Genomic DNA, 24479 nt, shown 5'->3' with positions numbered 1-24479 from the left:
CGTATAGCTTTTCTCTTCCAATATAGAGCGCAGGCATTCGTTGTGAGATGTCATGTGGGCAATGAATTTTGTTTTCCTCTTTTCAATGGTAGTGATCAATTCTCCAGTTTTGTTTACTTCTTTGAGAACCCACTCGTTCGACTTTTTCTCTTTCCAGCTTGTTTTCATCATTTCTCTCTCCACGTTGATATTTCCATTCCTTTCAGGAGCTGTATATTCTGTTTTCTTAGCACTGGTGTTTCACAGCCGTATAACAAAAAAACTCCAGACAACTGTTAATTCTTTGCTAGTTGCAATACTCACGTGCCTTCTTGTCAGAAGTGCAAAGAAGTTACTAAAAGATTGTTTGGGAAGGACAGTTCTGATTTCCGTGGTGCACGTATTTATTTTGAGTGACAATGTTACCTCTATAGCAGACTGCATTGTTGTAAGAGTTCATCATCATGTTGATGTTTGTATCTCTTCATTGGATTTTCTTGGCAGTTATTACTTTGATTTTTGAAGTATTCAGTTTCAGTTTGTAAGGGATTCATTAGGGGTTCAGTACTATTCGCTAGCGCACTTGAGCAGATGTAATTTCGATGGATTGCTCACGCGCTGCTTGCGATATGGAACATCTATGCTACAATAGAATCTCAGGTCAGAGCAGTGTTGGCAGTAAGTCGAGTTTAGTAGCTCGCAGAGGGCAGCCTTGTTTTGTAGCTCGCACAGAGCACTTCTGGATTTCGAACAGGGCAGAGCAGCCCATGACTTGTGTTGGGTCGGTCGTGCAGAACGATGGCGGTCTCTGTTGTCGAGCGCATATGTTAATTGCCACAATTGATTTGACCGCTATTTCTATGTTAAAGCCCCATGTAATTCCTTGCAGAAATGTTTCAATAATAACTTTTGTTCTGAAGAAAGCTTTCGCCAGTCATTTATCTGACTTTACGAATTTTTTCCTGTGCATACTCATCTTGATAAAGGACTAGAAAATCAATTGTTTTCCTACAAATGAAAATCTAGTGGCCAGCATTGCTCTGAGCTGTGCGAAAAGTTTTTTTATTGGAGCAGATATATAGATAGCGTTATGTGGTGACATCATTGTAAGGTAAGAATTTTTCAGTTTATTCAGGATGATTTCACAGGGCCTTGACGCAGCGCTGCTGACGTCAAAACTTATTAATCTCGATATGCAGTCAGTCTCTTATGATACTGAGACTGACTGTTGTCAGCTACCTCATAAGTGAGCGAATGCTGTCAGAACACTAAACTGTTTAGAGTCACAAGAGGCTGTAGAGGTCACTACACACTACCCTTAACTACACGCTTCTACGCAACAAACGCTTCCTTCCTCATTGACGAGTTATCCAAGAATATGAAGCGGTAATAACATTCATTAGTCGACTGTCTGATATTTTCCGAAACGCAAAAGTTGCGCAGCTTAGACCTATCAATAAATAACGGTCGCGTACACTGTTCCTTCTAGCAGCCCGGGTGCGCCCTCAGGGTTCGACTGATCTGTCCCAGAGCCACAGGTGGGAAGTGACGCAATTTTGGCATCGTCCGCAACCAGGCTGCCAGCCTGAGAGGAAGGTGGGAGGCGCAGCGGCCGTGGCGGCGCTTGGAAGCACTCGATGCTCTTTGACGTTTTGCAGGAGGGCTCCAAGAAACATCACATAATGTGTGTACTAGTGTTGCGCATAATAGTTCGCGACTGGGAACGTTCAGTTTAGTTCGCAGTTCCGTCGCGAACTAAGTCGCTCTTTTAGTTCGTTAGCTCCCATCTCGATTTCCAGAAAGACAGTTAGCTCTCTTTGCTACCGCTACTGCACACGCTCTTTTATTCGTTGTGCTAGTCTTTTAAATAATGGCCAGTGTTGCCAATGCCTGTATTATTACAGTTTTACGTCGAGTAATTAGACTTCGAAAGGGCAAATAAACCAGTTATTTACACAAATGGGTAAAATGGGGTCCTCAACTACTTTACTTTACATACAGTGCACTCGTAGTATTTTAATTTTAAAATTTTATTAATTAATTAATTTATTTATTTATTTATTAGTTCATTGTAGGAATATTACTTACAGAATATGCTAAATGTGTTTTTTTGTGAATAAAAATACGCTTCCATAAACGACTTTTTAAAATTTTGGAAGTAACCAACAAAAATATTTGTGCTTTAGGTACAGGTTATGTACTATATGGCACAAACAATAATACCTTTATCATTAACAGAAGAAACACTAACACTTATAATTTGTTACCAAACAATTAGACATAGAAAAAATAACGATGACCCCTGAGTGAAGTATTCTAAAGCATACTTTTTGTGCTTTGCATTATCATTCATTAAATAATCACTCTTCTAATTTTCAAGTGAAATATTACAAAAATTTACATATTATGTAAAAATATTAATTTGGAAACTTTGTTGGTTGACAAGTGTTCTTCGTTCATTAAGGATGTGTCCCGTCGCCGGGAAAATGCGTTCGCAGGGCACTGATGTCGCTACTATGCAAAACCTCTTTAACACACATGCATATACATGAGGATATAACTGACGACACTTGTGCCACCACTCAAGCGGATCCTTTTTGCGATCTAAATACTCTTCATTGAGGTATTTATCGCGTTCGCGAATACCAGCAGCAAGCTGGTTATCTGGTCTAGTGATTTTTCTTATTTCTTGGTCATACTCGTCCCATATAGAGTCTTTATTTTCATTACTACTGCCACTAGAACAAGACGCCGAAAGGTCGCTAGCAGTGGGATCAGCCACTAAAATATCTCGATTCTCCCTCTGTAGTAACTGCACTCCGCCAACTTCATTTTTGAGGCGTTGTATTGCAACTTCACAAGCTTTTTGATTTCTAAATCCTCTCTGTCTAAATCGGGGGTCCAGAATAGTACACTCAGCGTATAGAATGTTATTCTCCAAATCTTTAAAGCGGTCATCTACATCTACATGATTACTCTGCAATTCACATTCAAGTGCTTGGCAGAGGGTTCATCGAACCACAATCATACTATCTCTCTACCATTCCACTCCCGAACAGCTTGCGGGAAAAACGAACACCTAAACCTTTCTGTTCGAGCTCTGAATTCTCTTATTTTATTTTGATGATCATTCCTACCTATGTAGGTTGGGCTCAGCAAAATATTTTCGCATTCAGAAGAGAAAGTTGGTAACTGAAATTTCGTATATAGATCTAGCCGCGACGAAAAACGTCTATGCTTTAATGACTTCCATCCCAATTCGCGTATCATATCTGCCACACTCTCCCCCCATTACGTGATAATACAAAACGAGCTGCCCCTTTTTTTTTTTGCAACCTTTCGATGTCTTCCGTCAATCCCACCTGGTAAGGATCCCACACCGCGCAGTTATATTCCAACAGAGGACGAACGAGTGTAGTGTAAGCTGTCTCTTTAGTGGACTTGTTGCACCTTCTAAGTCAAGGAAACGCAACCTTTTGGCTCGCCTTCCCCACAATATTATCTATGTGGTCTTTCCAACTGAAGTTGTTCGTAATTTCTACACCCAGGTACTTAGTTGAATAGACAGCCTTGAGAATTGTACTATTTATCGAGTTATCGAAGCCCGCATATCGTGGTCGTGAGGTAGCGTTCTCGCTTCCCGCGCCCGGGTTCCCGGGTTCGCTTCCCGGCGGGGTCAGGGATTTTCTCTGCCTCGTGATGGCTGGGTGTTGTGTGTCGTCCTTTGGTTAGTTACGTTTAAGTAATTCTAGGGGACTGATGACCGTAGATGTTAAGTCCCATGCTGCTCAGAGCCACTTGAACATTTTTTTTCCTTGAGTAAACGAATTTCAACTGATTTCTTTTGGAACTCAAGTGGATCACCTCACACTTTTCGTTATTTAGCGTCAACTGCCACTTGCCACACCATACAGTAATCTTTTCTAAATCGCTTTGCAACTGATACTGGTCTTCGGATGACCTTACTAGACGGTAAATTACAGCACCAGCTGCGAAAAACCTTAGAGAACTGCTCAGATTGTCACCCAGGTTATTTATATAGATCAGGAACAGCAGAGGTCCCAGGACGCTTCCCTGAGGAACACCTTATATCACTTCAGTTTTACTCGATGATTTGCCGTCTATTACTGCGACCTTCCTGACAGGAAATCACGAATCCAGTCGCACAGCTGAGACGATACCCCATAGGCCCGCAGTTTGATTAGAAGTCGCTTGTGAGGAGCGGTATCAAAAGCTTTCCGGAAATCTAGAAATATGGAATCAACTTGAGATCTCCTGTCGATAGCGGCCATTACTTCGTGCGAATGAAGAGCTAGCTGCGTTGCACAAGAACGATGTTTTCTGAAACCACGATGATTACGTATCAATATATTGTTCCCTTCGAGGTGATTCATAATGTTTGCTCCAAAACTTTCCTACAAACCGACGTCAATGTATAGGTCTGTAGTTCGATGGATTACTTCTACTACCCTTCTTAAACACTGGTATGACTTGCGCAATTTTCCAATCTGCAGGTACAGATCTATCGGTGAGCGGTGCCTTTCTTGAGCAGTGATTGCACAGCGACAATTTTTTTTTTTATTGTTAGAAGCATGCTTCTGCAGAAAACTGTTGAGCAGTTTACAAAACACAATAACTTTTGACAAAGTCACACTTCTTTCGGCACTTATTTCTACCGTAATGTCATAGAATGGACTAAGGGCAAAACTCCTATCATTTGCCAGTCACTTTCTTTTATTGTTATGCCACTGCGGGCCTACTGCGGGCTCTCGCTCCGTCTCGCAATTGTCCGTCGGTCTTCGGGAAAGAGCGAACGAACTAAGTAGCGAGGTTATCCGTGAACTAGTTCGCGTAGTTAGCCTGTGGTCTTCCGAACTAGTTCGTTGGCGAACTACACAAGACTAGTGTGCACTAACAAAGACGCTTGGGCAATGGTCACCATGTGTTAAAAGGAGACATCTTCCCCCGACTATGAAGCTTAAAAAGGCGTTAAAATATGTCCTATCACTGCACCTAAGTTTCCCATTAACCTTATACAGAATGCTTCCGAAAGTGCGTCCAAAAATGTAACAGGAGTAGACAATGCTCCACTGAACAATTTGAGGTAGGGAACCAGGGATCGGAGAAGCCAGCTTAAGAAAATACGGAAGTAAACGTGTCTACCGCTTTGTCTAGCATTACTGTTTTCCAGCTTATTTACAACTGACATATCTACAAGTTTACACATACTGTGCTGTATATTTACATGTATATTCTTTTTCCTGCTAGGAAACAACTAGGACGAGCCTGATTACCAGGAAGTCACGATGCAGGTTTTGTTCACTTGACTTGCCCATAAGGTGGCTCTGTTGTACAGTAGTTACATTGTCCCATGTCAGAAAGTGCTACGAATCAACGACAGACCAACTCACTACACAGTGCTATTCGGTGACGTATAGTGCAATACGATGGAGCAGTACCGGTACAGTTTCGCAGAACTCACCGACATGCGCCTTGTGTACGGGGAAGTACGTTGCAGTGCTCTCGCTGCTGAAAGGCTGTTGAAGGAATGATTTCCTAACAGCCATCATCCTTCACGATGAGTGTTTACTTCTCTCGATCGACGAATGTGGCAGACTGATTCATTGGAAGGAAGAAACGAGGGACCTGGCAACAGCAGGACCAAAGCACAGATATTATCAAGGTACATAAGAAACTTGTTCGTCGATGTCTTGCTTGCACTGAAATTGATGGCTATCCATTTGAGCACATTTTGTAAGGTACAGTACAAATGGTACGTTCATTGTGACAATGATTGTATTTGCAGTTAACTGCAAAAAACTAATTTAAATAAAAATGTTTACTGCAACGTGATTTTATTCCTTTTATCTTCTTAGGCTGGCTTCTCCGACCTAAGGTTCCGTTCCTCAGATTGTTCAGTGGAGCATCCTCTATGCCCTGTTTAACTTTTGTACGCTCTTACGGAAACACCCTGTATAGAACCACATCTGTCGGAAAACAGACTTCAAGGAAATTTCAGAAGAACGTAGTGCAGATACCTAGGTGGCCAGGAACAAGTCTTGCATTGTATGAACTGCATGTTTTATATATATATTCCACCATAGATGCAAATTTTCTCTTTTAAATTAATTTATTTTTAGGTTACTTTTCATTTTCAACGAGGTCCTCTATATACAGGGGGAGTCAGGACAAAAGTTACATGCTTTGTATAGTGTATTGGTGATTCTGAATAAAAAACTTCAAATGAACATGTTAGATTAGATTGGATTAGATTTACTTTCATTCCAATGTATCTGTAGTGTGGAGATCCTCCATGACGTAGAACATCTCAGGAAAACAAAAATACGGGGCAAACATTTACAAGTAAAACAAGTGAGCCAATGTACCTTCCACAGGTCCCAAGTGGAATGATCGTCATCTTTTTTAATGAACACTATATGAAATGATCATTTTACAACAGTCATTTACTAAGATCGCATTAATGCACTGAATTTAAAATTATTTTTTTTTACATTTATTAGGAAATAAACATATAATAGAACTACGACAATACTTATTTACAATTAACACACTACTGCACTGAAGTGGTGCAGAAGATATAAGCTGGTTCTACTGAGAAATTCATCAATGGAGTAAGAGTTGTCCACCAATAAATGTTTGTCTTCTCTTAAACTAAATTTATTGTTTGTTAAGCTTTTTATGGAAATCTGTTCCTGAATAACGCACACAGTTTTGTACAAGAGTAAGTGACTGTAAATGCTTGTCAAGATTATTCTTATTTCCAGTATTGACTCCATGAATTGAGCTATTGGTTTGAAAAAGTGATATATTTTTAATGACATATTTCATTGAGGAATAAATGTATTGGGAAGCAGTAGTTAGTATCTCTAGTTCCCGGAACAGGCCTCTGCAGGATGTTCCTGAGTTCAGACCACATATAACTCTTATTGAACGTTTTCTTAACCGTATCCAAGATACAGTTGTTTGAAAATCAGCATGTCCTTCTTTACCAGCACTCACGTGCGCGTACAACCAAAGCGACATTAAGGTACGCACTGCCTGTTGTCTTTACTAAAGATTTCAATGCGCACTTTGCTTGCGCATGGTGGTCCGACGAGTCCCACAAGTGAACATGTTATTTACCTCATGTCTCACAAAGCAAACTTCTCATCGCACCCCTCTCAGACGTAGTGATAAGAGATCCCACTGGATAGCCCGTCAAAAACTGAACACATATCAAGCATGAAAACAGGAAGATGTGCTGAAGCGTGACAACAAGAAGCAAACTAGAAACAGTGAACGGTTGATAATATAAGAAAAGAAGTGCAACATAGACTAATTCGGAACGGCGATGGCGTCGTGGTAGGGTGGTCACTACGTTAGAGTAATAAGCACACAAGCCGTATTCAAACCTCCCGCATATATATATATATATATATATATATATATATATATATATATATATATATATATACTACTGGTCATTAAAACTGCTACACCACGAAGATGACGTGCCACATGCACGAAATTTAACCGTAAGGAAGATGATGCTGTGATATGCAAATGATTAGATTTCAGAACATTCACACAAGGTTGGCGCCGGTGACGACACCTACAACGTGCTGACATGACGAAAGTTTCCAACCGATTGCTCATACACAAACAGTTGACCGGCGTTGCCTGGTGAAACGTTGTTGTGATGCCCCGTGTAAGGAGGAGAAATGCGTACCGTCACGTTTCCGACTAAAGGTCGGACTGTAGCTTATAGCGATTGCGGTTTATCGTATCGCGACACTGCTGCTCGCGTTGTTCTAGATAGAATAACTGTTAGCAGAATTTGGAATCAGTGGGTTCAGGAGGGTAATACGGAACGCCATGCTGGATCCCAACGACCTCGTATCACTAGCAGTCGAGATGGCAGGCGTCTTAGCCTCATGGCTGTAACGGATCGTGCAGCTACGTCTCGATCCCTGAGTCAACAGATGGGGACGTTTGCAAGACAACAACGATCTGAACGACCAGTTCGACGACGTTTGCAGCAGCATGGACTATCAGCTAGGAGACCATGGCTGCGGTTACCCTTGACGCTGCATCACAGACAGGAGCGCGTGCGATGGTGTACTCAACTACAAACCTGCGTTCTGTTTACAGCATCGTGATGGTCGCATCCGTGTTTGGCAACATCGCGGTGAACGCACATTGGAAGCGTGTATTCGTCATCGCCATACTGGCGTATCGCCCGGCCTGATGGTATGGGGTGCTATTGGTACACGTTTCGGTCACCTCTTGTTCACACTGGCGGCACTTTGAACAGTGGAGGTTACTAATCAGATGTGTTACGACCCGTGGCTCTACCCTTCATTCGATCCCTGCGAAACCCTACTTTTCAGCAGGATAGTGCACGACCACATGTTGCAGGTCCTTTACGGGCCTTTCTGGATACAGAAAATGTTCGGCTGTGGCCGTGGCCAGCACATTATCTAGATCTCTCACCAACTGAAAACGTCTGGTCAATGGTGGCCGAGCAACTGGCTCGTCACAATACGCCAGTCACCACTCTTGATGAACTGTGGTATCGTGTTGAAGCTGCATGGGCAGCTGTACCTGTACACGCCATCCAAGCTCTGTTTGACTCAATACCCTGGCGTATCAAGGCCGTTATTACGGCCAGAAGTGGTTGTTCTGGGTACTGATTTCTCAGGATCTATTCACCCAAATTGCCTGAAAATGTAATCGTATAATATGTCTAATGAATACACGTTTATCATCTGCATTTCTTCTTGGTGCAGCAATTTTGTATATATTTTATCTGTATTCAAATTTTGCGTCTGCGTCGTGTTGTAACGTCCGTTTGCAATAGCGAGGTTTGAGGAAGTGATCTACAGTGAAAGTTGATTCTGCACAACCACTCTATTAACAGCCGGAAGGAAGTGACTTTCGAATGGGAACCTCAAACCTTTGACAATACAGCGGGACATCAACCGAATTCTCTGCCTGGAAATACGTCTGATGTGCATTAGAGTTGGTACGTGTATCATATGACAGGAATATCTTATCGCCGCATCTAATTTGTACGTCTGGTGAGTGAGAGATATGCCTCCTCCCTCGATTTAGGTGTTCGTATGAATGTGAATATGGTCACTCCAAAGGAAATGATGAAAACATAATAGTTTTTCACATAAGCTGTAACAAATGAACGCAACAGTTTCCCAGTTACACAGTTTCTCTGTGTTCTTTGAAAACATGTTTTCAACATTTTTTGAAGTTGCGTTCCATTTCTGAAGTATTGACTCTTGAATTCCTTTGTTGTAACTAGTTCACACCCGTTTACTAACTGTTTTTATTTCTGTGAGAAGTCTATGTGGTATCTCGCCTGTTCTTAGTATTCATCACATTTACATGCTACGGAAGTTCATGCTCACCAGGAAGTCTTCAGATGTCGTAGCTAATGATCTCTATTCAACATCCAACCAGCTGCTGGTATTAAATGTGGGACCTAGAATTTATGAACTGATATTCAATGACACTACCATTGGACCCCAGTGACCTGTGTCAAATAACTTCCACAGTCAACTTTTTCACAGTTCCGTTTGTCTGGTTCATCTGTATGGAGCAGCCTCTTGAGTTTTCGTTCAGAACTGGACAATGATCCCAGTCCATCGAGTCTCTTAAGACTTCCCAGTCACGTATTGGAGTGATAAATGGCGAACAGAAGTAAATGTCAATAGCTGGATTTATTTAATAATGCGAATGCAGTGTTGAATCCAGGATTACGGTCTGGGGAGGGCGCTGAGTTCATAGAAATGCCTGAAACCCCATGAACACCTCTCCATATCCCCTGTTTCTCTGCCCCCATGGATCTGCTGCTGGGTAAAGATACAGTTATCAGTGAAATGTCACTTAATAACACATGGTTTTATTTTCCTATTAATAAAAGCTCACTTGCACCATTTCTGCATGTGACTTTCAATGAAATTATTATACCACCCATGAATAATTTTGTTTTTTGTAGCTTCTGCGTGGCATCAGGTGTGAAATACTTGGCAAAATTGTAACATTGCCAAATGGGATGCCATTTAACGAAAACTGTGAGCTCAAACATTTTGATAAATCTGATACTACATCATAAAGTGTATGCTAAGTTGTGTAGATACGAGGGGGAGTTGGAAAATAAGTTTCCCCTGTCGATTGTGGGCAGAGTGGTGTGATATGGGCGAAAGACGACACGGCAGGTGGACGCGCGCGTGCAAGACAGAGATACACTGTTGGATAGAGGTCAACCGCGATCAAGCAGAGGGCGATGACGCAGTGCCTGCGCAAAGCGGAGGTTAGCCGCTCAATCTTTTCCTGAAGACGGTGCTTTTTGGAGTCGTGGTTGAAGGCGAAAGTGAGAGCTGTTATCCGTTATGAATTGGCACGTGTCAGGCACAGAAATACATAACCGCCTTGTTGAGGTGTATGGATCAGGTGTGACGTCGAGGCAAATGGTGCGGAGATGGTGCTAGCAATTCAGTGATGGACGTCAGCTAGTGCAGGACACACCGAGACCTGGACGGACGCGCACGGCCACTACAGATGCAAATGTCAGGAAGGTGGATGACATGATTGAAGCGAACCGTCCTATCACCATCGATGCAGCAGCGGCAGAACTTGGAATCGGACATGAGCGAGCTCACAAGATCACCTACGACGTTCTTCGATACAGCAAGGTGTCAGCACGATGGGTGCCCCGCCAACTGACCGCGACACACATGGAACAACGCATGGCGTTCAGCTTGGAACAGCTTGTGCGTTACCATGATTCTGGCAATGACCTTCTGTTTTGGATTGTTACGAAGGATAAAAGGTGGGACCACCATTACATGCCCTAATCGAAGGCCGCATCCGTGGAGTGGAAACATCCGTCATCATCTGTCCGAAAGAAGTTCAAAAGCACTCCGTCTGCAGGTAAAGTGCTACTCGCCGTTTTCTGGGACGCCAAAGGAGAGTTGCTGCTGGACTATTTGGAGGATACAACCATCAATGCTACGCGGAACTGTGCCACTCAGTCGAAGTTGGAAGAGGTGATTCGGGAAATGCGGCCTGGTATTCTCAGATCTGGCGTTCTGCTGTTGGATGACAATGCGAGCCCACGGACGTTGACGGCAACGCAAAATCATATTGCAACTTTTGGTTGGGAGCGCCTACACCATCCGCCTTATAGTTCAGATCTCGCACCAAGTGACTTCCATCTGTTTCCTGCTCTGAAGAAGACTCTCGGCGAAGGCGCTTTGGCAGCAATGCTGGCGTCAAACAAGCCGTTCAACGCTTCTTCCTTATGCAACGCCCTGATTTTTTTTTTTTTTTTCTGGAAGGCTTTTTGAAGCTTATAAAGCGGTACGACAGATGTCTCAATGTACTTGCAAATTGTGTAGAAAACTAAAGATAATGTCTTATCTTTAATGTCTCATTCTCTTTTTTTTCCCCTTCCATACACAACTTTGACCACAGTCGACAGGGTAAACTTATTTTCCAACTCCCCTTGTAAATACTATACCTTGCAACATTTTTAGTTCACTCTATTCATGAAGTAAAGTCATATGAAGAGTAATTAAGATGAAATATAATTAATTTACCATGATCTCTTATCACTAACTGAAAATATGTCAAAACCAATGTAAACAAATGTCCAAATTGTAATTTACAAAATTAATACATTGGAAAGCTTTAAATATTATTACTCAGCTAACCAAAAGACGCAGGATTCATCTCAGGAGAAAAAACAAATCTGCTTTTACAAAATTATTTATGAAAGTTTGATACGATAATGATCAACACAAAAGAAATGAATTAAATTTTGTTGCGGCTGGGACTCGAACCTGGGTTTTCTTGTTTGCTAGGAAGAAATACTAGCCATTACACCATCGCTACACAATGGTCAACACTGCTGCAGAAATTACCGAAGTTGAGTGTCCTCCCCAACTCAAATTTCAATTCATATCTTCAGCTTATTTTCCCTAACATTGTCATTACTGCCAGGGCTTCCCGGCATTAGAATAGCATCCCAGCGTTGGACGTAATGGGAAAGTTCTGTACCACAGGTGATCTTATAGATGTCTTTGACCAAATTATGTGAAATACCTTCCTACAATAATGCCCAATTTATCATACTTTCTTATAATTCGTTTCCCTGAGACATTTAAGTCTCTTCATTATCTATGATAATGATCGAAGCAGAAGAAATGAATTAAAATTTGTGCTGTGACCATAGTGACAATGTAAGGGAAAATAAGCTGAAGATATGAATTGAAGTCTGTGTTGGGAAGGGCACTCAACTTAGGTAGTTTGTGCAGCAATGTTGACAGTTATGTTGTGGTGGTGTAATGGTTGGCATTTGTGCCTAGCAACGAAGACGACCCAGGTTTCTTTATTTCATTGCGTAGCTGTTCTGCACGCGCGCCCGTGTGTGTGGTTCGTGAATGAAGGATGCACACACACACACACACACACACACACACACACACACACACACACACACACACACACAGAGAGAGAGAGAGAGAGAGAGAGAGAGAGAGAGAGAGAGATATGCAAGTAAACAAAATTAAAATTCTGCGCCTAACTCACTCGGGAACAAATGAACGCTGACGGGCTTTGGAAACATAACAACTACGTTTACTTTGCGTTTTGCGAAATGAAAAGGCATTTGTTAATCCAAAATCATACAACTGATTCACTAAAGAAAGAGATGAAAAAAATTATGTCATATTACGGCAGCAAAGCTTCAGTGTGGCTGTGGTCCATTTGTGGAGCACAAGTTCCAAGTTGTGTATGCCAATATATGCAATTGGATTAAACAATCCACAGCCAAAGTGATTTTGATTCTGACGCAACCTTTAAAGGCAAGATAATATTCCCTCCAAAGTATCTGAATGATAGGTGATGAATTCGTTGTAGTTATCAAATATAATAACAATTTTTAAAGGCATAGGCCTATAGCTTTGTGAAATAGTTATTAAATGCCACTATTTTCTTTGTTTTTTTCAGAATCTCCTAACACCTATGACAGCACAGGCGTAATGGAGGTTGTTTTTGCTGATAATACCAAGGTGTGTTTATTTACTGCCTAACTTTCTGTTGTAATTATACTTTAGAATGATTAATTCATTATAGTAACAAAGCTGTTCGCTTCTCCTTTGTAGCAGTTATTATTCATATGCAAATCCCAATTCTGTGATGTGGTGCTAATTAATCATTATGTTGAGCGATACACTGTAAGACCATAATGTTTTTGGTATTGCTGGAGTAAAACAACACTTCTGGTTTATATTCAAACTGGAAGCTGTTGTCATTTTCTTTTCTAGATTTATTAGGAACAGTAACTATTGCATACATAATACTGGCTTGTGCAATCTTCTCTAGCAGCTATATGTAATATTGGAGGGAGTGGGAGCTAAGTGGAGAAGTAACACTTTGCTCTCTCCTGTCTTGTTTTCTACAATTTCAATTGAAAGCTGTAAATTTTTGCAGGATATGAATCCCTGTTCATAGATGCCTGAAGTAAGCACGCCATTGTTGACACATTCAAGAGTTAAGAAACATAAAACGCTTTCATAATAAGTCATTATATGATAGCACATCAGTTGTCACAAAATAAATGTTGTAATATTCTAAAACCCCATTTTTGTTCATAATTAAACAATTATGTAGTCATTTACAAATAGGTGGTGTGTGATGCCTTGTGTGTAAGCTGAATGCAGATCATATGCCTGGAATTATATTAATTAAATATAGGCTAAATTGTGTGCAACCCACTGAGCTGCAGTCAAGTGTGTGGCAAATAATACGAAATGAAGGAAGAGTTGAGCACTTCAGATTAAACAATTTGTGCATTACAAAATATGCAAAGAGCATAGAAAGTAGTTCTAATTTGTGTTTTCCTATCTGATGAGACTGGGTATAAAAAGCCTCTAAATGATTTTAAGAAGCCCTTGGCATCCTCATTTTGATTTAAATGGAGGCTTTGTGAATAGAGCTAACATTGGTTCCACAAGCTTGCAGATATTTCCAAATGAGACAACTGGTAAGCAAATTAATATGTTACTCTCTTCACAGGTTTTATCTGTATTGTAATGTAGTCTGAAAATATTGCATTAATTGTTGACCTCATCCTCTCCCACACAAATTTCACATCATTTGGAGAGGTGGAGGGGGAACCCAGATGTTTGGTGTGTACATACATCGGCAGTGCTTATAATTACTTATTAAGCTTGCCTCCTGTTTAAGGTAGAATCTTCGTCATTGCCTATAGAGCTACAAAGAAATATGCTTGAACTCTTACATATTTCAAAGTATATTCTCCATTCTAGTATTTTAAACTGGGGTTACTTACACCATTTCCTGGTAACTTTGACCCACTAGTGAGGAAAAAATCTTTAATTTTGTCCCAGGTGAAAGTTACTGTCCTTATCTAAGAGAAATCAGGGCAGCAGTCATTCTCAGTGTGGAAAGAATGATCCTGAAGGAGGCGAGTTAACATATCTTCTTGGGATATTGGCAGCACTATACCAAATGTTGATTGTAAATATTGTAAGAGCTATTACCTCCCAAAAACTTCTGCCTGGGGATTAGGAGAGTGTAATTTTACTTTCTGTCAGTATTATTTAATAGGGTGAGCAAATGTCATTTGTGTAAAATACAGCTTAGTTATGATGTAAATAAAATAGAAAGAAACTTCCACTCTTTGCCTTTAAATGTGTGTGTGTGTGTGTGTGTGTGTGTGTGTGTGTGTGTGTGTGTGTGTGTGTGTGTGTGTGTGTGTGTGTGTGTGTGTGTGTGTGTGCGCGCGCGCGCGAGTGTACACCTGTCCTTTTTTTCCCCTAAGGGAAGTCTTTCCGCTCCCGGGATTGGAATGACTCCTTACCCTCTCCCTTAAAACCCACATCCTTTCGTCTTTCCCTCTCCTTCCTGAAGAAGCAACCATCGGTTGCGAAAGCTAGTAATTCTGTGTGTGTGTTTGTGTGTTTTGTTCATGTGCCTGTCTGCCGGCGCTTTCCCGCTTGGTAAGTCTTGGAATCTTTGTTTTTAATATATTTTTCCCATGTGGAAGTTTCTTTCTATTTTATTTACATCATCATAAATTTGTAAATACTTTGACATGTCCTGTATCCCTGTAAAAAAGAGATACACAGATGAATAAAGCTGCTGCTGCTGCTGCTGCTACTACTACTACTACTACTACTACTACTACTACATTTACAATGCCAGAAGAAAATGCATATTTATTTCTTGCAAGAGACCAGTCAGGCTAAAGAAGACAAGCGCAGAGTGTACCACTGTTGGCGACTGCTAAAGAGTTGGATCCATGTGCCATTGCATAGACTGACTTAGCCAACTTGTCAAATGGTGGTGCTCCAGAAGCAGCATGAGGAGTCCCAGAGGAGGGAAGAGCTGTTTAGATTCAAGAAAGAGCTAGAGCTCAAAATTAAGATTGTAAAAGAGAAATTTAAAAAAAAAATCTGAATAAAAACATTAATCCATATAAATGATTTTCATTTAATTCACAAAAATTCCATTTTTTAATTACAAAAGACAACTGAAGTAATTAACAAATGTCTCTTTTTGGCATGCTGTCCATTGTATTGTGCTTCATGCAGTCTTTCATCTGCAATTGTCATACCAATGGGCGGCTGAAAAACTGTTTCGAATGGAGGCAATACTTCGTTAATTTCTATTGTCATGTTGTGTAGTACAGCACTTTCAACAATGACTGCCTCTGCCCTTTCAGTCTGCAGTTTTATTCCATTGACTAGCACTGAAAACCTTGTCTTCCACACACCATACCACTTCCCTAAAATAGTTCTTGTTCTTATATGTTGTTTATTCTCAGTTCGTGTCCTTGGATTGGTTAATTGAGGAGGGAGACAATTTGGCAATGCATAACCAGAATCTCACAACACATGATTGCCCATTTCACTATGAGCTTCCAGCCTAGAAGTACTAAGTGGTTTGATCATATGCTGAACCTGGCCACCTACAGACAATGTTTAATATTTTTAAGTCTTAGGTTGTCACTGTTTCCATATTCCTGCTGGCTGTCCCTTTGTCCATTCCAGTGAAGTCTCCAACAGATGCTAGGAAATTGCCATAGGCCAAATACATCAGGGTAAGCAGCAGTTGGCTCATTGGTGGGATGGAATCATTTTGGAAATAAAGATAAGAATTAAATGAATTTGTGTAACAATTGAGCTTGAATCTTAATACATAATTCATTGTGAGTATGGTGTTTACAGCCTCCTCTGAAGCCAAACACACATTCTTTAAGTTTTAAGCACACTCAGACTTACATTATCCATTCACACACTTCTAATAAGTCACAAAGAGCATAGAAGGTTATGTACCAAGTTATTAATGTGCAGGAGCAGACTCAGTAAGCTGCTTCTGGGAAAGTATATGAAAAACCAGTTTGAACTAGTGATAACCTGACAGTCATAAAAATTACTTAACAAATTTGTATGTGTTAGGACAACAAAATTTCTTTTTCAAGAAGCCAATGCTCTTCAACTACTCAGCTACTATTTTGAAATAAAGAATTAATGTAACTGTAGACAGATTACTATTGATTGTATAGGCTTCCTGACAAAATCAAAGGTTATTTAATACAAACAGTTGATCAAAAGTCCACATATACAGGTAAACTGAAGGAGTGGTTGAGGTATTTTCATGATTTGGTATAAGGAAACTGTATTCTCAATGTCCTGTATAGTGTTAATATGTTACATGCTATCACACCACAATATGAACTATTGTTCTGAACCCTGCATAGGAAATAGTAATCTATTCGGAAATTATTTTTCTACTTTCAGTGTTCAAGCTTTGATGCTACAACTATGTACATCCAATAACTAGTTTCTTGTTCCGCTCTTATAAAATACATATGCTGTACAGCTGTTGCTAATATCTGAGAAATAGAACAGTTGTCTGCTAGAGGTTTCTTTATAAAACCTGATATTTCTGTTAATTTCACTACGTTAAACTTATCGAGAGTAAGTGCTAATAATTTACATGTTTATGGGAATAATGCTATGTGGTGGACAGTTATGTTGCTCTGAAGCATTCAATAATAGATGCAAAGTTGTCGTCCCAACAGGAGGTAGGCATGAACAACATTTTCTGCTACATATGTGACTGAGTGAACTTGGATCATCAGTGTACTATCAAACTTTGTTACGTTAAACAGTCATAAGAAGCTGTCAATTTCAGAAAAATGGTACCTTACACAAGTACAATATAAGATATTACAACTTAAGTTACCTTCAATTAGCTAAAATCTGACACAGATGAGGACACTGAAAATAACTTCATATTCAAGGAAAGTTCAAAGCAGCATTCCAGGCAGGCTCACACACACTTCTCTTATGCAGATTGAGTAACTAGATTTATGTTCTGCTCTTACAATATACACATATAGCTATTATGATAAATATGGGTGGGCTTATATGGATAACTGAGAAATACAAGAGTGTTCTGTAGCTGGGGAAGAACACCTTAAAAGATAAAAATAAGTTTCCTGTTAATCTTACTGCGTTAAACTTTGCTTGATTAAGCACAAATGGTTCATAGACTCTAGTAACTAATTTTAGCTGGGAGACCATGTTGTTCCTCTGTGGCATTAATGGGCCTGTGATCCTAATACTCTCACCAAAAGATAGAAAATTCTTGTGGTACTGCTGTGGTGTTTACAGAAAGTATCATTCCCAATATAAAACAGAGTGGAACAATATTTTATTCTACTGATGTAATGTGTCTGAGTGAAACTGAGACACTGGTGTTTTATCAAAACATTTTGCAACATGAGAAATCATAATGTTTTTGTCAAACTGCAAAAGCTGTTAAAACAACAACAACCACAACTGCTGTAGTTTTTCAGTTTGGTAAGTCTATTATGTCACTGTTTGCTAAATAAAACAAACAGTTCTTTCCACTGCTGCTGCAGTTGTAACATATGCCAGATAAAAAAGATTATTTTGGCATGAATCATCATTTTAATCTGTGTAGCTTACACAAATAACCCAACGGAATGCATGAATTATTGAAAACAGATGCACTTTGCAATACATAAAGAGTATTATTTTAGAAAACAGGGAAATAATCACAACTGTCATATGTTGCAGTTTCCCATGCATAAGATTGACAAGATGAAGTACGGGTTCCTTTGGTAAGTGGAATCTACATATAAATTCAGAATTGTCAAATTCTTCGTAATAATTGGGGCGACTCTTAGTTTCTCCGTCTTCCTCATTCTGGTGAATGATTTCATTGCTGTCAGAATCTATCAAGATCTCTGCCCTCTTGAAAAGTTGTCCCACAGTTAAGCTTGTTAACCAGCTAGAAATCACTGGTTAAGTTATCCCGAGTTTACTCTCCAGTTAGGTGTTGTGCAGGATTTGTACAATGTGTTTCTACCGCTATTCCGAGAATAGCGCTTAACCGTCTGCTAACTGGTGATTGCACTACTGGCCCTTAACTGGGAGTCAACAAGTGTTTGTGGGTTTGTGCAATGCAACACTGGGTAGTAGTGATGTAGAGTACAGTAATACTAAGTATTTAAACTTAAAATGATACTCCGAGCAAATGTTACCTTTTTCAGTGGGTACACACAATGACAAATCAGTGTAAGTGCTTTCAAAAAAATTGTATTAGAAGCAGAAGCATCTGATTTTGAAAATAAGTATGTTCTATGTACACCATAAATTTAATGACTCCAGCAGAGCATATGCCCATTTTTAAATGATGTGCCTGGCAAGCGGATACAATGAGATGGATTTATATATACTGTGATGATGATTTGTAGGGATTTCATGAGGTGTTGGTTAAGTCTAGTATATATTGTAGTATTTTGAAGATGATGATTATTATGTGGTTGCTATGTGTCTGGGAACTTTATTCTGTAGGCCTACTGTTATTTATGATGTAGTATGTGTCATGTAGTGTAAGTCTGTACCTAGAAATTGGAAAATGTCTGGGGTAAAGTGACATTGCTGACACAAATTTTGTACCAACTGAGTAATTTTTGTAGGAAGTCTGGATTGCAGTATTTAAAGAGAGTAATGCTTAAGGAGGGATTGGGATGATGTTCGGTCAATAATGGAACCATAAAACTATGTTTGATGTAGAAGGAGATGTTGGAGGCTCTTGGATCTGGTAGTGTACTACATAATTTTGTTGATGTACAGAGTCATTCCATGTCAATTTGAACAAGTTTGAAAAATTGTTTGAACTCATAGTTTCACATTTGGTAGAAATTTGGCACACCAATGATATCATTTGTGGAATGCTCGTGTACAAAGTATAAGTTTCCTCTAAGAATTGGTTCAGAATTATAGCTTGCGAAAGAAGGCGATGCGACCCAGAAAAAGTAATGTGCATTTGACAACCAATTTTCAGAGCCAGCTTTAGGACTTAATAACTTAGGGAGTATTCCTCACAGTTCAATGAAATTTTTATCACCTAAAACATACACTTAGGGAATATGCTTAATGTATCATAACACCAACATATTTCTGAGGGAAAATAAAAAAAATTCAAAATGTGTTGAAAAATGTAACACGTTAAAAGATATGTATTGTAAGTGCCCACCATGCTGAATATAATTCACTCAGGAGGGGGATAAGCAGTATATCTAGTAATACTGATGTGGACTAAACATACATGCAACACATCATGTCCACATCTTTCATACATACTCAAACAATGGAAAATCCTGGATGGAATGTAACAATACCAGAGAAGAAAAGTTGCTACTCGCCATATAGCAGAGATGGTGAATCGTGATAGGTGCAATAAAAAGATTCACACAATCATAGCTTTCGGCCATTAATGCCTTCATGAGCAGTAGACACACATACTCACACGCACACTCACACAAATGCAACTTACACGCTCATTTCCATTTCCATGGCATATTTTAAAACGAGGCTGCCCCTCATAAATTCTGCAAAATACTGCAGTGATGGGCAGCTAGCCAGCACAAAAATTTTAAAAATATCTTCATGGATTAATGTGATTTTCAGATTCTTGCAGAATGGTATTTTTTCACAATAAGTCATGGTAAAAATGTATGTTACAGTATTGGTGCTATCGTTAAGTGCATGGCATTATCAACTAGTCTGTGGTACCCTACAGAAGGCCACATCTCTTCAATTATTAGCTGGATACAGAAAAATACCTCCAGTGTACAATCATTTTATGTTTCAAAAGATGAGGTCAGATCTGTCGAAGAGTTGCTAAAAAGCAGACTAGAAGACATGAAAACTAATACAATATTGTGCAGATGAGCAGACTGTCTAGTTAACTTGTACCTGACCATGGATTCAGAAGCAAAAGTGGCAACATACAACCAGGTTGCTATTTGTGATCAAAAATGTTACTTAGGATGTGTCGCAGACTGCTGCAAAGCAGGTGAGGTATTAGGGAATGTCTTGGGACCAGCAGAATCAGCAAGATAATTTCACTAGCCACATTTGACACACACATTGGATTTCTTTTGAAAATGTTGCTGTGACTGTTATAGCTCCCACTATTGTGTCAGGGAGACAGTTCAATTTGCCATTCAGTGTACTGAGTACAGTAGCTACAGCATGGGAAAATTTCTGATCTAAGCAAAGCAACTGTTCTTTAACAGTTGCAGTGCATTAAATGTTAATGATAGGTTGTGTTAATTTACCTATATGTTGTTGCTTAGTGGGGGGGGGGGGGGGGGATAAGAAGAGGAAGCAGAGTTTAAGATACGCTTTTTTCGAAAGTGTGTTCTGCAACAATGGCCATGCCACCAAATACCTCTGTCGAATTTTGTTGTGCACAAACACCTTGCACACATGTAAACAGTGTGTTAGATCATTGATTCATAGCAATTTATGTGAAGCATGTTCACATTGGTAACATTTCACATAATTTACATCATTTCGTGAAGTACAGAGCTTCATACTCATTTGATGTTATTGAATTTCTACAGTAAAAAGGCATATTTTCGGCAATGATACGTATATATCTCAGAGGATTTTGAAGTCTGACATGTGCTAAAGTAAAGTCTTTAGCCGTACCACTTGAAAAGGCACAAAGGCCAAAATTGCAATTGTGAAATAAGTAAGTTCTACAGTCAAAGCAGAATATGAGACTATTAAAAAGTAGGCCTTACAAAGAGGGTGTAAAAGTTTTCCCATGTTAATTCATGCTAAACCTAGCTAATTCCAATGTCAAGGAAGAAAGTGAACTGCAAAGCACCTTCAACTTGTATACAACAGTCATATTACACTCATGGCATATAATGTTATAACTGTTGATCTATACCTTTGTGAAAGCACCACCAACATAAGTTTATAAATGAAGCAGAATTGATTTATGCTTTAATTTGCATTTACAAACAATTGACAATATACCTGAAATGATTTATATCTTAAATGCTGATGGTGAATTTTATATAACACTGTCAAATGAAGATTATATAATAGGACTAGTCTAGAATAAGCTACAGAACTTAACAATTATTTAGGGTTACACAATGACACTTACATGAATGAAATACACTTGTAAAGAATACTCGAAAGAATGAAACTGTCTGCATTTTATCAAGAGTAACTACAACTCATATATTTTCTAGATGAGAAAATGACTAATAATCAAAATAAATGATCATGCTGATGATAGCATACATGTGGAAGGTGTTACCATGCTATGTAACTGAAAGTTTTACCTTACGTAAAGTAAATTACATTTCAAAGTAAATTACATATGCTATTATTCTGTGACTTACAATAGATGAGTTGAAAATATCCCAATATTAATTTTAATAAGTAATACATATAATTATGGTACTACTTTATCTTGTAAAACTTTGGTTCATGCACACTACATGCAACCCAAAGGTAGAACAAGACACACTAGTTACTAAGATTCTGTATACAGGCTGTTTCTGTAAGAGAGTGTAAAAATATAAGAGGACACAGAGAATGCTCCACTGAACAATTTGACATAAGGAATGTGGATCAGACAAGCTAGCTTAAGGAGATACAGAAGTAAACTTATCTACCACTTTGTGTAGCATAACTGTTTTCCAGCTTATTTACAACTAACATGCATACAAGTTTACATGTACATTCTTTATTTCCTGCCAGTAAACAAGTAGGACAAGCCTGATTTCAAGGAAGTCATGATGCAGGTTTTGTTTACTCTACTTGTCTATAAGTTGCCACTGTTGTATTTACATTGTTCCATGACAGAAAATTTCGTGAATTGACACCAGACCCAGTCATTTCTCAGAGCTATTCAGAGCCGTACAGTACGATACAGTGGTGCAGTACTGGTACAGTTCCACAGAACGCATTGACATGCACCTCGTGTATGGGGAAGTACGCTGCAATGATTTCAGTGCTGAAAGGCTGTACAGGGAATGATTTCCTAACAGGCATCATACATCATGACGAAGGTTTATTTCCTCGATTGACAAATGCAGAGACTGGTTCAACAGGAAGAAGAAACGAGGGATCTGGAAACACGAGGACCCCACACACATCTGATTTTGAAGAGAAGGTGATGGAACATGTTGCAGCAGATGCCACTACAAGTACTCATTGTATTGCATGTGAAACAGGTGCTCCACATAGTAGCCTTTGGTTAGTACTCCACAAGCAACAGTTACAACCATATCACCCACAAGAAGTCTATGGAATGTTTGTGACTGACTTTGCACCAAGGGTCACATTGTGTCAGCATTTGCTCCAGTGTGGATTGATCAACCAGATTTCCTCCAAATCATGCTATTTATTGATGTAGCATCATTTGATTGTGGTGATACTTTGAACAGCAGGAATAGCCATGTGTGGGATGAGGAAAACCCTCATGCTGTGGTAGAGTCACGCCATCAATTACATTTAGCTGTGAACATCTGGGCTGGTGTTGTAGGTGACAATCTGACTGGGCCATATCTTTTACCTGGCCATCTGAATGACCACCTGTACTTGAGGTTCATGCAAAGAATTCTACCTGGGTTGGTGAAAGCACGCTTGGCTGTGCATAAGATCTGGACAGAATATAATGGTGCACTGCCTCACTTCAATATGGATGCCAACAACCATCTCAATGCTGTATTTCCTGGTTGCTGGATTGGAAGGGGAAGTCCTATTCATTTATGGCTTGTGAAATCAACTGACCTGAATCCCCTTGATTACTTTCTGTGGGGATACATAGTCACTTGGGCAAGAGATCCCAGTGGATATGGAGATGGAATTAGTTGCCAGAATTGTAGCTGCCTGTTATGTGATTCAAAACATACCAGACAACAGCCATTAGTTTCAGCATATTTTGCAACATACAGTACAAATGGTATGTTCATTGTGTCGATGATAGTATTTACAGTTTACTGTAACTAATGTAAATAAAAAAGAGCACAGTAGTGTGATTTTATTCTTATCTCCTGAAGTTGGATTCTCCAACCCCAGGTTCCCTACCTCAAACTGTTCAGTGGAGCACCCTCTATGTCCTATTAGATTTTTTCATGGTCTTAGTGGAACACCCTGTATAGCACTGAGTTTCACAAGATACTTGCGTTAGCTGATAATATAATCACCTGGCACTTTTGAATATTAATTGCATGACATTAAAAATTGTCAGACTGGATTATGAATTGATGCAATATAATTAACTGATCATAATTATCACAACTTTGCTACACAAAGGTATCATAATTATTGTTTAAGATATGTCTATTCTGGTAAATGCAAGCTGCAATAAAGACTCATCCAGAATTCATAAGTGCGGTGTTGGTGTTCTGAGTGGGGGGGGGGGGGGGGGGGGATTGTAATGTAGCAGCATGAGATGACATGTATCAAAAACTGCAGTTCCAATCATTTTGATGAATACGTAACTTGGTGCAGATTAAAACTATGTGCCAGGGCAAGACGCGAACTTGGGACCTCTGCGTTTCATGAGAGAGTCCTCTATTGACTGAGATACGCAAGCATGACATGACATGTCTCACACCTTTACTTCATCTGCTACATAACTTCACAGAAAGAACCAAAGCTTGCAAAGTAGGAGGTGAGGTACTGACAGAAGTAAAGGTGTGAGGTTGGGTGGGGAGCTGTGCTTGGGTAGCTCAGTTAGTAGAACACTTGCTCATGAAAGGTAAACATCCCAAGTTTTAATCACAGTCTGGCACACAGGTTTTGTCTGCCAGGAAGTTTGATATCAGCACACATTCTGCTGCAGAGTGAAAATTTTGTTTTATGCAAAAGTAATTTAAGAAATTGACTGGCATGTGATTTATTGTTACTGCATTTACGAATGTTAGGATACAAGAGATACATAATAATAATTCCCAGAAATATGAGGGGTTGGTAATCATGATTCACAGCCCTTGGTGAGTAGTAGAGGAGAGGGTAATTGCACATTCATTGCTTCCCAGTTAACAAGACATACTGAAGTTTCACATATGTAAAGTAAAAATTGGATACCAATTTCATATT

General features: G+C 39.5%; 1 long non-coding RNA gene across 3 annotated transcripts in view; it reads left to right on the top strand.

Annotated features, from left to right (window-relative positions):
* LOC126278034 (uncharacterized) overlaps positions 1–24479 on the top strand; it is a 51570-nt gene that overhangs the window by 17583 nt on the left and 9508 nt on the right. For 2 of the 3 annotated variants that reach the window (XR_007550635.1, XR_007550633.1), the window contains exon 3: positions 13006–13067. This is a non-coding gene — a long non-coding RNA (uncharacterized LOC126278034). Of the gene's footprint in view, positions 1–13005; positions 13068–13488; positions 14691–24479 lie in introns of those variants that run through there. The other variant, XR_007550634.1, reaches the window with a different exon arrangement.

Source organism: Schistocerca gregaria, chromosome 6 (genome assembly GCF_023897955.1).
Source record: "Schistocerca gregaria isolate iqSchGreg1 chromosome 6, iqSchGreg1.2, whole genome shotgun sequence".
Taxonomy (NCBI): Eukaryota; Metazoa; Arthropoda; class Insecta; order Orthoptera; family Acrididae; genus Schistocerca; species Schistocerca gregaria.
This window is presented reverse-complemented; position numbering and strand designations above follow the sequence as displayed.